This window comes from Chelonoidis abingdonii, chromosome 15 (assembly GCF_003597395.2).
Source record: "Chelonoidis abingdonii isolate Lonesome George chromosome 15, CheloAbing_2.0, whole genome shotgun sequence".
NCBI lineage: Eukaryota > Metazoa > Chordata > Testudines > Testudinidae > Chelonoidis > Chelonoidis abingdonii.
The window spans coordinates 31,769,032-31,790,637 of NC_133783.1; the positions used below are offsets into that span (position 1 = coordinate 31,769,032).

The 21,606-nt window shown below is 40.8% G+C and overlaps 1 protein-coding gene across 1 annotated transcript in view; it reads right to left on the reverse strand.

The window, feature by feature from the left end:
• The window catches only part of SLC16A12 (solute carrier family 16 member 12), a 50,592-nt gene that overhangs the window by 19,554 nt on the left and 9,432 nt on the right, over positions 1-21,606 (reverse strand). The gene's annotated exons all lie outside the window — the stretch shown is intronic.

Genomic DNA, 21,606 nt, shown 5'->3' on the forward strand with positions numbered 1-21,606 from the left:
AACAGAGCTACATTGACTAACTCTAACTGATGCTCTGGCCTGATTTTAATTAAAGTTGTGAAATAGTTTTCCTTGTAATCAACTGTTTTCACTCACACATACTTTACTGAAAAAATTCACCTTTGGGACTGAAATTTTCACCTGGACATTAAGGTGAATATCCCTGGAAGTCTGATCTTTTTTGAACTTTCCCCTTCCCCTCCCGGCAAAATCTGTTAACTTCAGTTATGATTTTTCTGAGTAAGGAGAGAGGAGAAGCCTAAAGGGAGGAATTTTTACCCTTTCCCATGAAAACAGTCAACACAATGTCTGTGCACCACTTACATCCGAATTAAAACCTCAAAACAGGATGTAAATGCAATTTGAGTGGGGCTGGACCTCTGCATTAGACTGAATTCTACCCAAAGGGCTCAATCCTGTAACCAACTAAAATCATGTGGGTGGCCTTCTTAACAACTAAAGTTACTCAGGATTGAACCCATAGTGACAGTTGCCATGGCTGTGATTCAGCTTTCACCAACCACTACAATACAAGGCAGGGCTGAGCGTTCTGAGGCTAAGCCCCACTTATGCTCAGTTTCCTGCACATGCAGCTTGGCTGTCTGGGCTGTTCCCCATTCCCAGGTTTGGGCAGGATGACTGCATGGTTTGGGTGATTACTGTTAAGGGCTAGTTGCTTTGTTGCAGGGTTGTTGTTTTTTTGTTTTGTTTTGTTTTGTTTTTTTCCTGAATGAAGTAAAGACTTCAAACAAACAAGCAAAGCGGTCTGGTATGTGTTTTAATTTTGCTTGGAGAGAAACCTAAAATAGTACAGCTATAGTGTAATATTGTAAATGCTGAACATACAGCATTCACGCTGACAAGAATCACAGGCAGTCCCATGAAATGTTATCTGATAACATTTGGAGAAGGGCTTTGGGGCTCTTTAAAAGTACACAGTGATAAGCAACTCAGAGTAGCGATTAAATCTCTGACGAGATGCCTGCTCAAATCACACAGTTCCTCAGCCAGACACTGCACAGGGGCTCGACCCTGAAAGGCCCTGAGCACGATGGCCACAAACCAGCAAAGCACTACAGCACATGCTTAACATTAAGAACCTGAGCTCTCCCACTGAAACTTGCACAATCCACCCTTATATGCCGTAGCATCTCAGTTTGTGCATTTTGAAAGAGAAAATTCTTTCCAAAGTCAGAAGCTTCAACCCACTGGTGACCAGAGTTATATAATGAAGAGAAATATTTGGAATTGCAAAAAGGAAACGTGTGCTTGTCTTCCGTTTCAGGCTGTTATTTTAATGCAAATGTGTTTTAGAAGGCATACCCCAAAAACTGTATCAAGGAATAAAACAATCCACAGAGCAGGCTAAATCTACATGACACTGCCATGCAATGACACAAGTTAAACCCGGTCACTGACAAAATGTCTGCCCCAATTCTTGATGTAAAGGATACCAGAAAAACCAGTTATTTCTATGTTGTGATCCACTGGTTTTCTGTCACTCCCTTTACTTGAGGCCAAGGTACTGTTATCATGTGTGTTTTCTCTCTCTCTCTCACATCTGATGGGGATAGCTGATATTTCTAAATGATTCAGAGTCATCAAGCTATGCACATTGTCAGCCTATGGAAATGCATGTTTGTATATTATTACACCCTCCTCCCTCTGATTGTTTGTCACACCCATTGGTTTTTCACTTAAATCATATTGGAAATGGGCCGTGTCAACCTCCATGTTTGTATAGCACCTTGCACAATAGGCCTCTTGAGTGGCACCTTTGGGTGCTACCATAGCACAAAAAATAACAACACATTCATTAAAATAAAATAGGGCTGTAAGTGGCTCCAATTGTGGTGAAAATTATATCCCCTGTAACTGGTCAGCTACTCTTCCCAATTCACAGTGGCTTTCAATCTCATTAATTTGTCAGGCCCCTTATCCCCAACATAAAAAATAACCCATGTCAAACTGAACATCTGAAGTATCTGCAGTTTGGTTATATAGTAATGGTTATCTTTGCTCACAGAAATCTCACAAGAAGTCTCAGCCATCATTGCAAGAGTTTTTATGAGCAGCCACAGGAATAGGTAGATCAGCCACAAAAGTTCCTTTGGGAGTTTAAATTATACAACCTAATACAAGTACAAGGTCACTCTTGCAGGAGTAGAGACCACAGGCCTTGTCAGTTCAAATCTAGTTCAAGGTCTCAGCCCTTATCTTCAAGGCACTGAATGGTGTGGGCCAAGGATATCTAAAAGGTCAACTGAAGCTCTGGGATGAAGACTATGGCCGACAGCTTTGCTTCTCTGAACTCTACAATAAGAGTAAAGCTCTTCTGTTCAGGAGATAGGTCTTTCTCTAGGACTGGTCCAAGACTGTGGAATTAACTCCCCCAGGCACTATGGACCATCACAAACCTCGCAACGGTCCAGTGCAAAGTATGTTTCTTTGACCTACCTTCTCTAACTAAAACATATAGCAACATGTCTATACACCTTATTTTCAGAAGTTCCAAAAAAAGATGCTCCACTGCATACACTTCTCCCCTGATGGGAGGATGAGAGAACAAATATGTGACAAATGTTAGTCAGGTTGCTTTATCCATTAATGGAAGGAGCTCAGATATTATGGTGGTGAGCGCAGTATAGGAACCCATAAAGAATTACACACACACACACAAAATATATAAAAGAAAAGAATATTAAGGTTGCCAAGTCAAGCTCTCAAAAGCAAGGAGATGCCAGAGCTAAGGTTGCCTGTGTGTCCTTAATTTGTCCCCATTGTGCATATGCATTACGATACAGTCTTTAATTACATAATCACAGGGTGAGACTCAGGAATCTTTCCTTCCATTTCAGACTCTGGAGGAGAGTGTGTTTTAGTGACTATAGACTTTTTGGTCCTTTTCCTCCAACCTTGAGCCCTTCTGCCTCATCCCCTGTAACTGGTCCCTGACCCAGTCCTGTCTCTTTCACCACCCTTTGCTCCTTGTCACAGTCCCATTCTCTACTCCTCAGTCTTCTCATCCCAGTGCCAGTCTCCTTGTCCAGCCAGTCTTTGTATTCCCTTCCAGGTTCACTTCCAATCTCCCCACTGGCTCCTAGTTTCTCGACCTCCACACACCCAATCCCAGTCTCCTTGCCCAGGCAGTCCCAATTCCTGCCTCCCAGCTCCTCATCCAATCCATCTCTGTCTTCCCCACATTGGCTTCCAGTCCCAGTCTCCCTCCCTGGGTTTATCCAACCTCAATCTCTTCCTTTCATCTCCTCACTGGCTACTTAGCCTAGTCATTTTGCCTAGTCCAGGTTCTTCCCCCACACCCTGCTCCTTGTCAGATCTGTATCCCCTCTACCACTGACCCCATTTCCCTCCAAGCATTCCTAGTCCAAGTCCCCTTGTCTGCCAGTTCCAGTCTTCCTTCTGCCCTCCATCTCCTAGTACTTCATCCAACCTCAGTGTCATCCCCCCAGCCAACTGGTTTGCAATCCCCACCCCAGCCGAGGAGTCATTACAGATTAAGTCCCTCTGAGCTCCCATAACCCTGGGCTGTAGCATGTTCAGTCACTCTGTGGGGATGGCCACATATGCAGTCTGGTCAGCACTAGGCTATGAGAGTATGGAGCATGCTCAGTGAGGATAGAATCTTTGTAGATTTTAGCTGTGAATATTGACGTTTTTATTGAGCATGTGCAAACTGCAATTTTCAAAGGCTTATAACTTGACCAAATTTGGGAGGATTTTCCTGAGGTTGGCAATAGGCATATCCTTGACACACAGGCAATCCCCTGTCAAATTTCAAGTATCTGCTCCAAAGTACTAGAGCATTTCTGAAAAAGCCTCAAGAATTTTTTAATATGGGCTAAATAATGTATAGTTCCCTAGATTCTTTCTCACAAACAGGTGGACCATTTTGGCTGAAAGTTTCAAAGAAAATTCAGTCTCAGATTGACAACTGGCATAGAAAAATTCAGCACAAATAGTTAAAGTTTTGTAAAGTTATGAGCAACTGGAAACAGGGTCTTATAATGGGAAGTGTTGGAAAAGGTTCTATAACAGGCAGTGCTACCAGCCTTACCTATAACAAAATAGAATCACTTTCAGAAGAAAATGCTAAATTCCTCTCATTGACTTAGTTTTCCCCAGAAAATTCTTCACATGGTATATCCAGTAAACTAATAAGTAACTTAAATTATGTCTGTGCTAGGTGTTTCTGCTTCTGTCCACTGCACATTTATTTTGGCACTATGGCAATTTGATTCTCCAGTTAGAAAACGTTATCTGTCGTTAAACAAATCCAGTGTTATTTTTCTAATGGTGCCATACAACTGAATTTCTTTGGGTTGTGGACTCTGCAAACAAAGTCTTGAAAACTACTAATAAGGCATGTAGTTGTGTGACCCCCTGTCCTCCCTGCCACCATTCCTACCACTGTTTGTGCTCTGATCTATTGCATTTTAGCTTAATCTAGACACTAAGCTTTTCAGTGCAGGAAGTGTCTTCCTGGTGTTTTCACAGAATCTAGCATATGACCCTGATCCCAACTGGTCCCACTGGGGACTGTGGTAATACAAATAATGCATACATCATGAGTCTTGCTCTCAGATTTGGATGAGGGAAGGAAGGGTTAAGGGAAGAGATCACTAGAGAGTTTACACTTTGGAACCTTTCTTGGCTCATTTCCACTTGAGCATTAAAATGAATCTGCCTTATAATGAGTTCACATGAGGCTCCAGGGGGAAAAGGTAGCAGAAATTCTGCTGATGTATGAGGAAACTCTCAGCTTCCCTGTTTGTCCAGGAGTCACTGCTTACTGAGCTGGTTCTCAAGTTAATATGTTAGGGTCTAATCTGGAAAATAAATAGCCTTCAATTACTTTTACAGTTGTCTTCAAGATCCCTGGATAGGAAACAACAGTAACAGCATCTTCCTCGCTGTATCTGCTCAGCCAACAGAAAGAAGAGGGGAACTGTGCTCAAAGGACACTGCCTCAGTGTCTCACCTCATCAGGAGATCCCTCTCCTAATGGTAGGAAGGCAACCAAATCCACTGCAACCTAGCAACTGGCCTCTGCACATCACATGAGCCACCAGCCTTTAAAAAATGGCACATAGCCAATGAGGCATTTACTGCATCTCTCCGTACATCTGTCCTTTCACAGTAAAGATTTCATTTATTAAACAGTCCAATTCAGTGACACAGTGATATTGCAACAGCTTTTGTGTTTTAGAGGATATTAGTCTAAGTTATGGAAATTAGAGAGAGTCTCTTGTTTTTTCTTTTCTAGTCCATCTCTTCAATCTCCAGTGCAGAGTTTCTGGTTAATAATACTTCCGAAAATAGCAACTTCACCCATTGCAGATTTTGGATGATTCTCAGACTTTTAGGCTTCTCATTAGATATTTGATCCATGATGGAGAAACAGACATAGGGCTGGATTCTGCTCTCCCCCAGGGTAAAGCTGCAGTAATTCTATTAAAATCAATTACCATTAATCTCATTTATACTAAGCCTGCTTGGAAGTATAAAGGGAGCCTTAAAGTGGGAGTAAATTAAGGCCCCTTTCCACTGCAAATATAGCATAAAAGGGCCCGCGTGTAACTGAGAATCAGGCCCAAGAAGTTAGTCCAGATTTACAGCAGTATAATGGCAGTCAGAATCTGTCCCGTAGTTTCTACATATGTCAAATAATACAGAAGGAAAGGTCATTTTCATGAGACACAGATGAGTAACAAAGGGATTAGATAGTGTTTTGTCAGGAAAAAAATTCTGAGAAAAAGTTGTGTGTGTATATTTGTTATAGTTGTATAGTTGGGTGTGTATTTGATATTCACTTCACTATTTTAGCTGTAGTGTTTTTCTGTGATCAGATAAGGTACATATGATGACTGCTGCTGTGCCCTGAATGGCTGAGGGTACAAGTTCTCCTAGAATGAATTAATTTGCATGTGTGAATGTAAAATCTGTTTTCTGTGAATAGTAATGTACGTAGATTAGAAATTCACTTTCTGGGAATGAATGTCCATGGAAAGTGTATACAAGCTATATAAGCAAGGCTAATGCAAAATTAATTTATAAATTAGAGTGATTAATCACAGCTTTTTGTGTGTGTTCAATATTCACCCAGTTCTACTCGGTTTACTATTTTCCTAACAACTACTTTTTCCATTTTTCCATAGGATTTTCAATGCAGGGCTCAGATTATGAGATTTACTATAAATGGTTGGTATGCATATGTTATATTAATGCATTAACCTCTTGCTTGGATCCTTTCTGGTCTTCATTCTCCTCTGAATATTGCATATTTTCTTAGCAATGGAAGAAGGGGAAAGGGCAGAGAGGGGAAGAAGAGCAAAAGGTGGAACAAAAGGATGGAAATGGGAGAAAGAAGAAAGAAAATGGATGGTATAAAAGAAAAAATTAAAATATTTGATAAGTGCTATCGGAGATAGCTCATGTGACCTATATAAAGGTTAAGTCTGCATATGATTCCTGAATGTGCCTTGAAAGAGTTGTTTGCCCTAGAAAGGTTTTCACTGCTGCATACAGATGCATATAAACACATAGAGAAAGTAGCCTAAACCAAGCAGCACATTTGAAGGAAGATGAGATAGTACTCGTGATATGAAATAGCATGTTACCTTGCTGTGATCTGATTCTCTAAATTGGTAAATATTAAATATGGTATCAAGAATCTCCCTTCCCCACTCTCTGGTGTCCTTAGACGTTTACTATCCATTTTAGTTATTTTCTAAGTACACCTCTACCCCGATATAACACAACCCAATATAACACGAATTCAGATATAACGAGGTAAAGCAGTGCTCGGGGGGGATGGGGCTGCGCAGTCTGGTGGATCAAAGCAAGTTCGATATAATGCGGTTTCCCCTATAATGCAGTAAGATTTTTTTGCTCCCGAGGACAGCATTATATCAAGATAGAGGTGTATAATTAAAGATGTTAGTGTACATAATAATCTGCAAACTTTCTTTTTAGGAGCCATTTTTAAGTAATAAGAGGTGTGATACAGCATGGCCAGAGGGCAGCATAAGAGTGTTAGCAGGGGGCCTTATTCCCACCCAAGGGAGGAAGGTTTGCTTTAGATTAACTAGAACAGCTGTGGCCAGTTAGAGCACCTGACTCCAGTTAGAGCACCTGACTCCAGTCATGGGATATAAACCCCCTGCTTCAGTCAGACAGGGTGTGGTAGTTGAAGGAGAAAGGTTGGATTGGAGCAGAGTGCAGATTGCAGAAGAGAAGAGTTTGTCCAGAGAGAAATAGAAGGTTTGGAGGAGTGCTGCGGTGGATTGGGAAGCCCAACAGAAACCCTAGGTAAGGGGCACCAGGCTTGTATAGAAGAGAGGCGAGAAGCCCTTCACAAGCTGACGGGTATGAGAGGGAAGTAACCCAGGGGAAGAAACCGCTAGTCAAGTGGTTCACCACAACCCCAGGGCCCCTGGGTTGGGACCTGGAGTAGAGGGCGGGCCCAGGTCCCTCCCTCTACACTCCCCTCCTCCAAGGACACTAGGGGAGTGATTAAGAACTGGTTCAGAGGCAAGCAATATCGCCCTGAACCTACCCCAGAGAAGAGAAAGCACGAGACCCAGAGAACAATACCGGCAATTTGCCACAGAGGGGAGAAGATGTTGAAGGGCACAGGAATGTAGTCAAATGAATTATTATGAAAGAGCACCAGTTCTGGCCTCTCTTACCATTTTTCCATGACAATTACTTATCTCTAATGGCATTAAAATGAGAAGTTTGGCAGCCAGATAGATTTTAACTTATTCTTTAATGCATGAGAAACAAATACCCTTTTATTCTGGGATTCGAAGGCATTTTTTATTCTAATATGTTTTGTCCAATTAAGAAATGAAATGTCCCATTTTTCAACCTTGATTAGCTATTTAACCAAAAAAGAACAGCTTGTTTGGATAAGTAGCTCTGAGTTCTATGATTATGACTTTGCCTTGTTTTTAAATAAAACTCACTTGAAAATTTTAGTGCTGCTGCCCAAATGTCTCAGATTTCTTCTCCACTTAGAGATGTGTCTGTCTAATCTTTAGACAAAACCAGTTGTTTATGCTCTTCTGAGATAACATGTGGGGTTTACAGATCCCTACACAGGTTGCCCAATTAACATTTGCCCCCTTGGATTACACTGACTAAGGAACAGGGTTGTTCATTCAACTTTTAAGTGGGTCTTCCTAACTTCACTGCTTCTCTTATAGCTTTACGAAAGGTCATTAACAATTATCATTCCTTTAGTGAATTTTGCCTGTCAAAAAGATTTCAGCCAGATTATTAATTGTCACAACAGCGCTGAGATGGTACATACCTACTCTTGACCAGCTTACATTCCTTATCTCACTGTACCTTTGAGAAACATTTAGCCCTACATCACTCGTATCTTTATCAAACATTCATCCACAATACGATGCATTGCCTTATTTCTAACTGGGTGGCATCCATCTGATTGGTAGATAAGATTTAAATTGAAATGAGTGTGCTAGGCAATCTTATACTGCTATTAAGAAATGTTAAGAGTGAATCCAGGCACATGTCTATTTTTCTAAATTACAAATACGTTATATTTTGGATCATGTACAGGCCACACTGATATAGCCTGAGCTAGAAATATACCTTATTTATCTCAGTGCTCTCCGATTATGGGCTACATTCAGCTTTCAGTGCAGCCACTCAACCCTATGGATGATGACGATATGGCTCAACAATAGCCATAGCAGCTATTAGAGTAAAAAATCCATTTTAAAAGATGGCAATGCCTGGTTTACGTGCATCAGGAGATTCAAAACTTTTAAAGACACCCCCAAGGGGCAAGGACTGTTATTGTATTGTGACCTGAATCCTATTTTATTAATACAAACGTAAAACTATAGAAAAAAATCATCTTAGGCCAAATCCTACCCTTCTCTTTTACAGTTGAACATCTAAACATGTGGTGGTACTTCAGTTTTTCATTTTCTTGATTTCCCTAATTGTTCTGGGAATCATAAATTCACTCTGTTGGGTTGGGTTTTCATCAATTTCCCATTATGCCTTTAAACAGATGTGAACTTTTCAATTTAATTGCTTGCAGAAAAATACAGAAAAAGCTTTTTGTAAAGCCTTACACTCTTCCATCTTGCAGGAACACTACCATGAGAAAGAATTCTGCTGTACTACTGCAATAGGACACATGGGAATATGATGTTTTTCTCAAGGCATTTGATGATCAATGTGACTAAATTATTACTTTTTTTCCATTCACTGATGCAAACCAATTTCATCACTGAGATACCCTGACAATGATCCAAATGTTCTTCTTCCTTTGTTTTAGCTGGGGATGGTTTAGTAACAATGCGAACTGTAAAGGGAACATGACCTAGAAGAAGCTCATCTCTTCATTAATTCAGGGAAGATTTTTGGTGCCCAGGCAGCCCTAGCTGTGTGGGGAGTATAACATTATGTAGATTAAAAAGGAGTATGCTACATCATGTGGTCATATAGATAAGTTTATAAGAAAAGAAGCCAGGTCACTAAAAAGCAATGATACTGCCAGCTCTCTCAAGTCCCAGTCCTCAAGTGAGATCTACACAGGTGGACACTTTCTTCCACAATTATAGGATCAGAGCCTTAGGGAAGTGCTGGCAATAGTTCTGCAGGTTTATGGGAGCTTTGTTACTCATGCCTAAAATACTCCTAAATAGAGTGGATACCAAGTAAGCAGTAGTCAGGGCTACAGGAAGTTGAGATGACCCAACTTAGTACTTTTAGAAAATGTACTTGTATTTTGAGTTTCTCTCATTTTTCATCTGATGCTTTTTCATCCCTTCTATATGTGGAGTTGTTTTCATTCAAGTTATGAAAGGCTGAGCTGGGCAGTAACGTACTTGAGTTCTAGTAAAATGCAAAAATGCCCCTGTAAAGGAGTTAATTCATGGCAGGAGCACCTCCATGTGGCCAGTCGTAGCACAGCGGTTGTCCCCATATGGAGCTCCCTGATGAGGTTGCTCGCTCACTGCTGTGGTCTCTCTTCTCGCAATTTGGCCAAGTCATGCTTTAGTCCACCCCTTCTGAGGCAACAGAGTCCAAGCACACTACAGTCGAATGACTTAACAGGTGTCTTCCATTGGTCTCTGGGCTCCATAATGTGGCCAATGACATCAATGAGTGAAGGCATCTCTATTATAGCAGTGCCGTTCTTGCTATTAGAGATCATATGTCTGTGTCACCTCTGCATCTAAGAGTCATTAACACCATAAAATATTGTTCTGAAACAATCTTTGAAATAAAAGGCATTGGTGCAGAAAGAGCTGATTTTACAAAATGCTGAATGAAACCCTTTTTGCCTAGGTAAATATGTTGTTCCACATCTCTTGTCCCTTTACAGACATTATTTTCGTTAGGAGGTCAGAATAAAGGGTGAGCATATACTTTGTTCAAAATAAAGTTTGTCTATATATTAACAGGTGGAGGGTGCTGCTGTCTTTCCCTGAAGTGTCAAACAATAAGCCACAGGCCAACTTTTTTCATTTATAACCTTAAAATTCCCATTATTTCAATAATTCTCTATTTCTCAACAATACCAGTCTATACAGTATCTAATAAAAACCCTCAGCGGACACTATCCCATCTATTCCTAACCTATCTGCCTATTGCAAATTATATTTAAAAAGTAATGCATAGTTAAAGTTTGTTTTAAGAAATGTTCTCACTCTCCTGTAACTAAAATACTTTAAAAGCAACCAACCATCTATGCAGGTGACTAGTCAATAACAAATTATGCCATTCATATTCATAGCAAGTAAGATTTTAGGAAACACATGCTGTTAGGTACAAGAGAATACTTTGATGTGCTAGTCACTCTCAATCAATATAAAAAAATATAAAGTATTAAATACCCTATGACTAAGAAACATTGTAAGGAAGACACAGACAGGCAAACAGTGTATTCACATATAAAATACATGATCGACTTTCCTTGTTCCAGAAATCTGTATACGCCTAAGTTTTCCCTTGTATTTTAAGAAATGAGTGTAGGACTAAACTGTTGCACCTCAAGTCATCATCTGATTAGAAGAACCACTCAAACAAAAGGAAAGTCACTGCCTCTGTCATCCCCACAGCTTTTTGTTTTTCCACATAAGCTCATTCTCAGGGCAGGCACTCTTATAATACCAGGCAAAAATGAAAACAAATCTATGATTATTGTATCAATACCAGACTGATTTCTCTGTGATATTTTTCCAAAACAACAGGATAATATACTTCTGTGTGCACGCAACTTTACCATCCACTAGGAACCAGCATAAACTTCGAGTAGGTCACATCAAAGGCTTCTCTTTTCCAACATGAATAAGGCCACATTTCATGAGAAATCTTTGAAACCTGAGTGTTATTTTAATTCTGTTTGTTGAATCTCCTTCAACAATGTTTGCTTTTCTTTCCCACATATACCAGCACTAATCTGAGTTATAACCAGAGCCTAATAAAACTAGAATAACTCTTATCTTTCCCTGCATTGACTTAGAGATTTTTCTGTAATAATTTCCAATCTCACTCCTGCTGTGGTAGGCATTATAGCAGAGACATATTTACTAAACAGAAAGGTCTCTTCTTTTGTTCTTACTCCATGTTCATTAATACCAAACTGCATTCACATGTGACCATGACTGTAAGTGGCCAAATTCTGCCTTAGATATGTGTTTACAACTCCCATTAAAGTCAATCAGAGTTGCATCCATGTACTTTACGACAGAATTTGGCTAATTGGTCCTAATTTTTTCCTTTGACTGAACCATTCCTGACCTGACTACTTATTTACAACTCCAGTACAACCATAAGTACCATTACCTGCATCATTTAATAATAAGCAGCCAAAGTTCCACTACTGGTCCTTTAGGAGTTCAACAGAAACTCATTCAAGCATTTTAACAGTTTGAAGTCTGATTTCCCTGGCTAATAATATGTCTTTCTATATAGTCCAAATATTTTCATATATAGTTCAAAATGTATAACTTTATCACAGAACTCAGAAAATCTCAGACCTAGCTGAAGGGCATGCAGTATCTCTTTTGATTCCCTGAAGACTTTCCATAAAAGACACACATCTCTGCTTTCAGGACACTTCCATTTTCTTTCCTTGGTACGCTTGGCTTTTTCAAATAACTCTTACAATGTAGATTCTTCAGATGTTCTCCAGAGCTGGTGTTAATTCAACAGATCTGTAAATCCTTGTCATAAATTTAGGCCCTTTCTAAATATTTTACATTGCACAAAGTCATTCCAACAATATGAACAATAGCAGGAAGATTTCCTAGAATGAGGTTAATTAACAATAAGTTAATTTGAATATTATTTAAAATATTAAAAGTTGTGACCATAAACGTAGCTCTCAGAGAAGTACAGCAGGTACTCTGAAATGTGTTTCATTTCAGTCATCCCATTTTATTAGGAAAGTGCTGGAAGCCTCATCACTGGCACACTTTATAACTAGATTGGACAAAGCTATGGAGACTATCTGGAACAACCCTACGCTGGAAGGGGGAATATTTTCCACCTTTGTGATAATGTTATGATTCAGATAGTTCCTTCTCTACCTGCAGCACATCAGGCTGTGATCCTGTCTCATCTCGCAAACAAAGATAGGAACCTAGCTAGGAAATGTATGGAAGACCACCGGAAACACATGCTACAGGAAGCAGGGTTGGAGACTCAATAGTCTGCAATCTGCCTTCTAAGGCAGTGCTGAATCAATGCCTCAGTGAGATGATGAGTGCACAGTGTGACTGAATGGAGCTGTCATATTCTGGATGAGATATCAAATTTTTGACCACTTGTGTCATTAAAGATTCTATGGCATTTTTCACAAGTGTAGACCTATTCGCCCAGTTGCAGCTGAGTAATTTATATTCTGCTTACATAAAAATCTCCCTTATTTCAGTTGGTTAAAGTATTCTTCCCTTTCAGTAGTGCCCTAGTGTCACTGTCTGCCATTGTAAAGTTACAGATTTCCACACTACAGGTAGCTGTATTTCAATGGTAGGTGAAATGATTCATAAACCATGTGATTCCTCTAAATAGTTGTTCATTCTTTCAATAGCGTACTTGGAAATTCCAAGTTCTCTATCAGTCTGGAGTCTCTGGATTTAGTCAGAATCATATCTGTCCAAATAATACAATTACAATATATTCTTTTTGTCACATTGTATTTCTTTTAATAGAAATTGGGGGGTTTTTTCTGAGTTTTCCAAACAACATGGGAAGGAAACATCACACATTAAAGTGGAAGGAAATAGGTTGAGATCAAAAGAAAATGCTCTTTTGTTTTCCTTAGAAAACAACCTTTGAACAAGGAGAACCTATTATTCTGTAAGCACACTGTGAAACTAGGTAAAAACTTTGATCTGTTCACAAGTAAAAGTTTATTTTCTTGAAGAAATTATTTACCATGAATCAAAGAACAGCTGACATGTCTGAAATAAATGAGCACATTCCCTATGCTCAGTGTCCCAGTTTGTCTTACTGAATAATTCATGTTTAAACTAGTTTCCCATTAAGCTTGTTTCTTTTTACTCTTTGAACATCTTTGGAGCTATAAGAAAACTGCCTCTCTAGTTTCCACTCCAGAGCAAACCCTGGAACAGCTGTGTGATTACAGAGAATCTGCAGTGACTTCCAGGCATGGTACTGCTTGAGGTCATTGCAACCCAGGAGTTCAGTTTCAATATTCATCTCCCTTAATCGTTGACTTTGTGATTGGTAGAAGAATTACATTCTTCATATGTTTCAATGTATGGATCTGTAACTACTGGGAAATACTGAAGAAATAACTGCACATGAAAACAGAGGATTAGCCCAACACACAAAAAACACTAGACCAGGTGCTAGGTAGGTGAGATGCATAGAACTAAAGAACTACAACTGAGAACTAAAGAGTGTCCATGATGCTAAAACTAACTAGTACAAATGGAAGCCTGTGATTTTATATAAAAAGAGACTGAGTCACATCAGAGCTCAGGAGACAGCAAACAGAGAGAAAGACGGCATCACATTTGTTCTTTGATCGTTAGTAGCTACACTGAAACAGGAAAGAGAGCCATAAAAGAAAGGTTTGAGCTAGCAGAAGAGAAGAAGATAGTGAGTCAATGAACTGTGAGGCAGCAATCTTGGAGAATAGAGAATCATCTTTTAAGAAGTGAAGAAATTAATATAGCAGAGCCTGTGAAGGATGACATTTAAAGAGCCTGAAAAGACAAAGGGAGAGAGAGAGAGACAAAGACTGACTATCTATAAACCAATCTATGAATTTATCCATGAACCACTTACAGGAAAACTGCACAAAAACCTCTATATCTCCCTCCCATCAAATAATCCCCTACATCCACAGTAATTTTGCCTATGGATTAGAAAATTTACAAGACAAAATACTTGACCAGGCAGGCATTTTAGAAAAGATTATAGAACTAAGTATCAGATGATAGCATATGAATGGTACTGTTCTCCCACAGGGTGTGGGACAATAACAAGGGTGTGTAGAAATGGAGCAAGTACATCATCTTCCTGATACCCCGCTAGACTTGATCAGTGAACCATTCTAAGGAGAAGTTGTCGCTGGCTTGCCAGCCTGCACAGTCACTTCCCTAGCTGCTGGCAAATATCTGAGCACATACCTCAGCTAAAGGAACTACCACTATGTCACCTGTAGCAAACAAAAAGTGGGAGTATATTAATAGAATTTGCAGGTGATGAAGTTGGGAGATATTGCCAATACAGAGGAGGACTGGAATATCATACAAAAGAATAATAGAAATGGGATGAAATTTAATAGTTTGAAGTGAAAGGTCATGAATTTAGAGATTAACAATAAGAATTTTTGCTATAAGCTGGAGATTTATCAGTTGGAAGCAACAGAGGAAGAGAAAGACCTGGTGTTATTAGTTGATCACAGGATGACTATGAGCTACCAACATGAAGCAGCCAATGTACAAGATGTTGGTGGGACCTGATCTGGAAAACTATGCACAGTTCTGGTCTCCCATATTTAAAAAGGATTAATTCAAACTAATAGGGTGATCCGAGGAATGGAGAGCCTGCTTTACAAAAGGAGACCTAAGAAGCTTGGCTTGCTTAGCCTAACCAAATGAAGGCTGAGGAGAGATGTGAGTGCTCTCTATAAATACATCAGAGAAATAAACACCATGGAGGGAGAGGAGTTATTTAAATTAAGTGCCAATGTTGGCATAAGAACAAATGGATATAAACTGCCATCAATAAGTTTAGGCTTGAAATTAGATGAAGTTTTCTAACCATCTGTGACATTCCTCTCTGCCATTATCTGGACTGGTGATCTGCTAGGTCACTCCAATCCTTGACTCTTGGAGCCAGCCTTACCCTGCTCTGCTGTGAGATCCCATACTCCTGTTCACGCACAGCCTCTGGCATGTAAGCTGCTTCCAGCCACTTGCAACTGAATGACATTAGCCAATATCTCCGGTCCCAGACACAACCCTAAGAACCTCCATCTTGCAGTGTCCAATTACGCTCTCTGAACCTTGCAAGCTTATATGAATTTGTCAATTTAACAAATAAATTGATATGTACCAGGCTTGTTATCCCAAGGGGAGTCCCTGACACACTTCAAACCAAATGCACTGCTTCAGGTAGAATAAACAAACAGATTTATTAATTATAAAGATAGATTTCAAGTGATTATAAGTCAAAACATGTCATATTTGGTCAAATAAAAATAAAAGCAAAATGCATTCTAAGCTGATCTTAACACTTCCAGTGCCCTTACAAACCTAGATGCTTCTCACCACAGCCTGGCTGGTTGCTCTTCAGCCAGGCTCTCCCCTTTGATCTGCGCTTCAGTTGCTTGGTGTAGTGGTGTCTGTAGATGTAGGTGGAAGAGATAGGAAGAGCATGGCAAGTGTCTCTCCCTTTTATCATGTCCTTTCTTCCCTCTTGGCTTTGCCCCCTCCCCGCCCACAACCTCTACCTCAGAGTCAGGTGAGAATTTTCCTCCAGGTCAGATCGGCACAGACCCTGGGGGGCTTTCACCTTCCTCTGCAACGTGAGGCATGGGTCACCTGCTGTTTTGAACTAAAGTAAATGGTGAATTCTCTGTAACTTGAATTCTTTAAATAATGATTTGAGGACTTCAGTAACTCAGCCAGAGGTCAGGGGTCTATTACAGGAGTGGATGAGAGAGGTTCTGTGGCCTGCCATGTGCAGAAGATCAGACTAGATTATCATGATGTTCCTTCTGGCCTTAAAGTCTATGAGTCTATGAGAATTCTACAGCTAACTTTAACCCAGGTGGTTAGTCTAGTCCACCAGTTCTCAAATTGTGGGTCAGGACCCCAAAGTGGATCTCGAACCCTTTTTAATGGAGTTGCCAGGGCTGGTGTTAGACTTGTTGGGGTTCGGGGCTGAAGCCGAAGCCTGAGCCCCACCGCCCTGAGCCAAAGCCTAAGGACTTCAGCCCGGGGTGTCGAGGCTCAGGTTATAGGTGTCCTGTGTGGGGCTGAAGGCCTTGGGCTTCGGCTTTGGTCTCCCCACCCCGGGTAGTGGAGCACAGGCTTTGGCTTTGTCTCCCTTCCCACTCCACCTCACCCAGGTGGCAGGGCTCAGGCTGGCTCAGGCTTCGGTCCCCCATCCTGGGGTCATGTAGCAATTTTTGTTGTCAGAAGGGGGTCACAGTGCAATGAAGTTCGTGAAACCCAGTCTAGTCATTTGTCAATATACGTCAGCCTATGAACTCAGGAGCACGGAAACAATAGAGAATAAGACGCATAAGTCTCCTCAGGGACTAAACAACCATCCCCTTATCCTATTATTCTACTCCGTCTGGTTAACTAGATTCCATTACCAAAAACCCTTAATAACTGAATCTATTTAACCTTAACCAGCCTATTACACAAGACACCAAGAAAAACAAGAATGATGCAATATCAGAAGACAGAGATTCTAGCAGAAAAAAGTTTAGCTAGAAAAACATAAGATTACATTCCTAACAATCAATTTTGTCTGATTTAGTTCAATTCTTCCCCTGAAATATGCAATGCCTCAGTGTTCTCTTCAGAAAATTCTCCTATTTATAAAAGTAAATTCATCCCTTCAGAGAAACTATTACTATGTGATTTACGTGAGCAAATCACGTGAATAAATTCTAAATACCGAAAATCTGAAAAAGGACTCACTCTAGAAAGTTTTCAGAAAAGCCACAGGCACATATATTATCTATTCATAACTGTTTGGCAAAAAAATTATGAACAAACAAATTAGTATGAATTCCAATCTGCTTGTGGACAATTCATGAACAGAAAACAAGGACTGATCCAATAAATACATTGTTCACAATGAATAGTTCATCCAGCTCTGCTCTTATTTCTTGTCCAGTTAAGTGCAGCTTCAGTTTCTTTCTCCGTCTCCCCCTCAATCCCCAACAATTTCTAACTCCCTTTCTTGTTTTGTATGCAGAAAAATACTGTAGACCTTTCAGGCTATAAGAACATTCAAAAAGAATGTTCATTAGCTTGAAAGCCTCACCTGATTTATTATTAAAAAGTTCAACTGCAAATGAATTATGCATCACAATTTAGGCATGTTTTAAAAGACTGTGGGCCATATTCTGCTCTCCATTATGCACTTACATTGACCGTCACAGACATTACTGAATGCTGTTTGTGGAGATGTGGATTATTTGTGAACAGTTTAATTACAAGTTGAAGAGTCATTCCCGAGAGGTTATGCTTCAGGGCATCCTGGACTTTTGACCCAAATATGGCAATAAATAGAATGTCATGAGGACTGCACAACTACCAATACTCCTTGTCTTTTGTCTGTATGCTACGTACAGTATGTATTTGTGTCTTTGAATGGCCAGCTCCTTGGGGCAAGGACTGCGTGTTTTGTGAGATTTCATTTGGTATACTTCACCAGTTGTAAACTGCCACATTCATCTGTAAAATGAGGTTACTTGCCTCCCACTCCTTCTGAGGCAAGTAACCTCATTTTTCTCTTTAAAATCGATCCTTAAAAATATACTCTATGTGTTTTACATTGTTGCACAAAGCCTTCTGATGTTATTCTCTTTGACAGCATGTCTGCACCTTTGTGTACTTCAGTTTTAACTAATGTCTTAGAGCACATTGCAGGGAACTGCTCTTTGATGTATTGGTGAAGTGCTTCATATGCTTATTGTAGTCTATAATTAACAATCAGAGGGGTAGCCGTGTTAGTCTGGATCTGTAAAAGCAGCAAAGAGTCCTGTGGCACCTTATAGACTAACAGACGTTTTGGAATATGAGCTTTTGTGGGTGAATACCCACTTCGTCGGATGATGTAGTCTATAAGTAATTGCAAAAGCTCTTGCTCCTTAACCAGTCTAACCAAATCGCAGCCCTATATTCCAAGTTATCCAAAGTGCCTCCTGGGATTTACTCTCTCAACAAAGCACAGGTCAAAAAGTAAAATCAAACCCCTAAGAAAGGAAATGCCTCTAGGATTCTGTCTTTGAGAATTTCCGATGTGAAAGCTCTCATTTGGGAAGCATATTACTACTACCATCTGTATCTTGCTGGCAGACAATCAGATCCTGAAAACTATACCAGAAGGCACTTGGATGAAGGCTTCATTTCAGCACCAGTTGCGTGTGTTTGGGTATTTTTGCCCAAAGTGCAGCACAAACAAAAGCAGCATTATACAATGTGGCTCTATATCAACTCCCAAAAAATGACTATCCATCCATTAACTTCTCCAACAACCAACTGGCTGTGTTCTATAACTTGGTTAGTTCATTTTAACTTTGCTACTACAGCGGGGTAAATGAAATTAAACCTAATAGGATAAAATCCAACCACAGGTAAAACGTAAGAGAATGACTCCAAATAGCAAAGAGTGGGCTAGTGGTGGCCCAGCGGTGGCCCAGCAACCTACAATAACACTAAATTTGAGGTTCTCTCGTTCACCTCCACCCTACAGTGTCCCTGTATTGTTTCCACATCTGGATCCCTAAGCAACCTGGAATGATTATTTTTCAAACCCTGGGAGAGTTGGATTGTGCACTATTGGATTAAAGAATGTCAACCAAGGACACAGTGCTTCTTTCGACAGGAAACAGGCTCTTGCTTGTGTGCACAGTGATGTCTCTGTTGTGAAACTTTGTTGCCCTGCCAAATTACATCTCAGCCACATGCAAAAACCAAAACCAAACTGAGGCAACACAATTGTTCTCCAATAACATCCTGTTTTGAAGGCTGAGCATTTTCACATTTTTAAGGTAGAAGACAGTGTCTGCGTGGTGTAATGATATACCGTGCATATTTTTGCTCTTTGAAGGTTCTTTTTCTTCAAGCTGCAATGCTTCATACAGTACATGCTTCACTTTGGTGGATTCATTACTCTCATCGAATTGTATTCTGTAGAGTCTCCATTTCCCCGTTTGGTTGCAAATATGAATGTGACCCAAGCATAATGAACTAGAGGGAAATTGACTGAAATGATGTAGACAGGGAAATTAGCAAATTTAAGCCCCAGTTCAACAGTAATATCTTCTTTCACATCACAAAACTGGGGCTTCCTGAGACCTCATATCAGTCCCTGATGTGCAGAAGTTGCTTATTTTTGTATAAATCAGGCCTTTGCAGTATAGAATTGCTGCTCAGACTCTTGCTCAGCTGGGTTTCATTTCATTTCATGTGTCTTCATAGAGGGATTATTTTAAACCTCTATTGCCACTTAAAAGCATAGATGTGTTTTTGCCAGCCAGTATACAGATGTGATTTGTTTTTATTTACATTGTGCCATGGCTATACATGGCACTTCACTGGCTTCTTAGCCAAGAAGAGACTGCAATTCTAATTAAATAAAAAACATAACAAAATGACAAAACATAACCTGAACTGAAATGAGGAACACTGTTGGCTGAGGTGGGGCTGGGTAGGAGGGGGAGTGTTTGGAAGATACTGCTTATAGAAGTAAAGCTTCTCCCTAAAGAGCAAACTGGATTGGTTGAGTAGATCAGGCCGCTCAGACAGGATGACCTTTCTTTGGTGGATTCATTTTTAAGGGTTTATGGAAGAAATGTACTTTAAGAAGTGGTTTCTATGAGAACAAGGTGGCCAGCTGGTGGGAAAGTTCTCCAGGCATATGATGCAAGATGAAAGATGAGCAGATGAGAGTGGACAGACTGGCTCTGTCATCCAAATGAAAACATGTCTTCTGGAAAATCAGAAAGTTTACAGGCAGAAAGAAGTATTAATGCAAACTGATCTGCTCTACACAAATGATAGCAGAGGAGGAAGAACAGAGAAAACTAAAATCAGCACAGTCTCAAACTGGAATATCCCAGGGAATCAGTTCCCTGGGCTTTGAGAAAAGCCATTACACTGCAAACTGAAGTTATTGAAAAGATTGTGATTGAAAAGATGGTTCTTTGGTCTCATTAAACTCAGCATTGTTAATGTATAAGGCACCGATTATTTCACAGAGGTCACAGAAGTCACAGATTCTGTGACTTCCCGTGATCTCTGTGACTTCTGCAGTGACTGGTGCGGCTGACTTCAGGGCCGTCCGAACAGCTGGCCCTAGGGCCCCAGGACCAGCCTCTCAGGTGCCCCAAGGCCAGCCACACTGGCCACTGCTGGAGTGACCCTGGGCCAGCTGCTCCAGCAGTCCCCAGGGCCAGCTACACTAGCCGCTACTCGGGAAGCCCTGGCAGCTGGTTCCGGGGTCTGCCCGAGCAGTGGCTGGTGTGGTTGGTCCCACGGACTGCCCAAGCAGCGGTCCTGGGGCCCACCCCAGAGCGAGCCACAATGGCCGTTGCTTGGGTGGCCTTGGGCAGCTGGTCTCGGGGACCACATGAGCAGTGGATGGTGCAACTGACTGGTCCTGGGGGTACCCTGGGGACCATCCGAGCAGCAGCAGGATCTGGGTGGCTGGAGCAGCCCCAGGGGCACCCTGAGGCCATTTGGAGAGTGGTCCCCGGGAGCAGCAGCTGGGAGGCAGTCAACCTCCAACACTGGAGCAGGGCCATCCAGCAGGGAGCAGCAGGGACCCAGAAGTAGAGAGTTAGTCCCCAGTGTTTTTGGTAAAAGTCATGGACAGGTCACAGATCATGAATTTTTATTTATTGCTTGTGACCTGTCCATAACTTTTACCAAAAATATCTGTGACTAAATCTTAGCCTTATTAATTCATTTAACAAACTTGTAATTGTTTATTTATTAGCCACAGTGCACTAGGCTCTTCACAGACAAGACTGAATATAAGCTCCTGGCCTGGGGAGGTTACAGTTTAACTATATGAAGGGCGGGATCGAATAGCCAGCAAGTGACTGAGTGGTGACACTGGCACATGTCTTGACAGTTAAACCATTTTGGCGTTGGGATTTTTTTCTTTTTTCTTAGTATTTAAGTTTTCCTGACACCTGTTTGGTTACTGATTCCCAGAGAGGCAAGCTAAGGCTACAGGCCTTTAGGAAGAAGCATGTTTAAGGAGAGACTTCAAGCAGGCACACAAGCACAAAGCCCTGGAACCTGCAGAGTTCCAATACATGCTGGGGAATAGCATTCCAGGGAATGCCAGAGAAGCACACAGGGG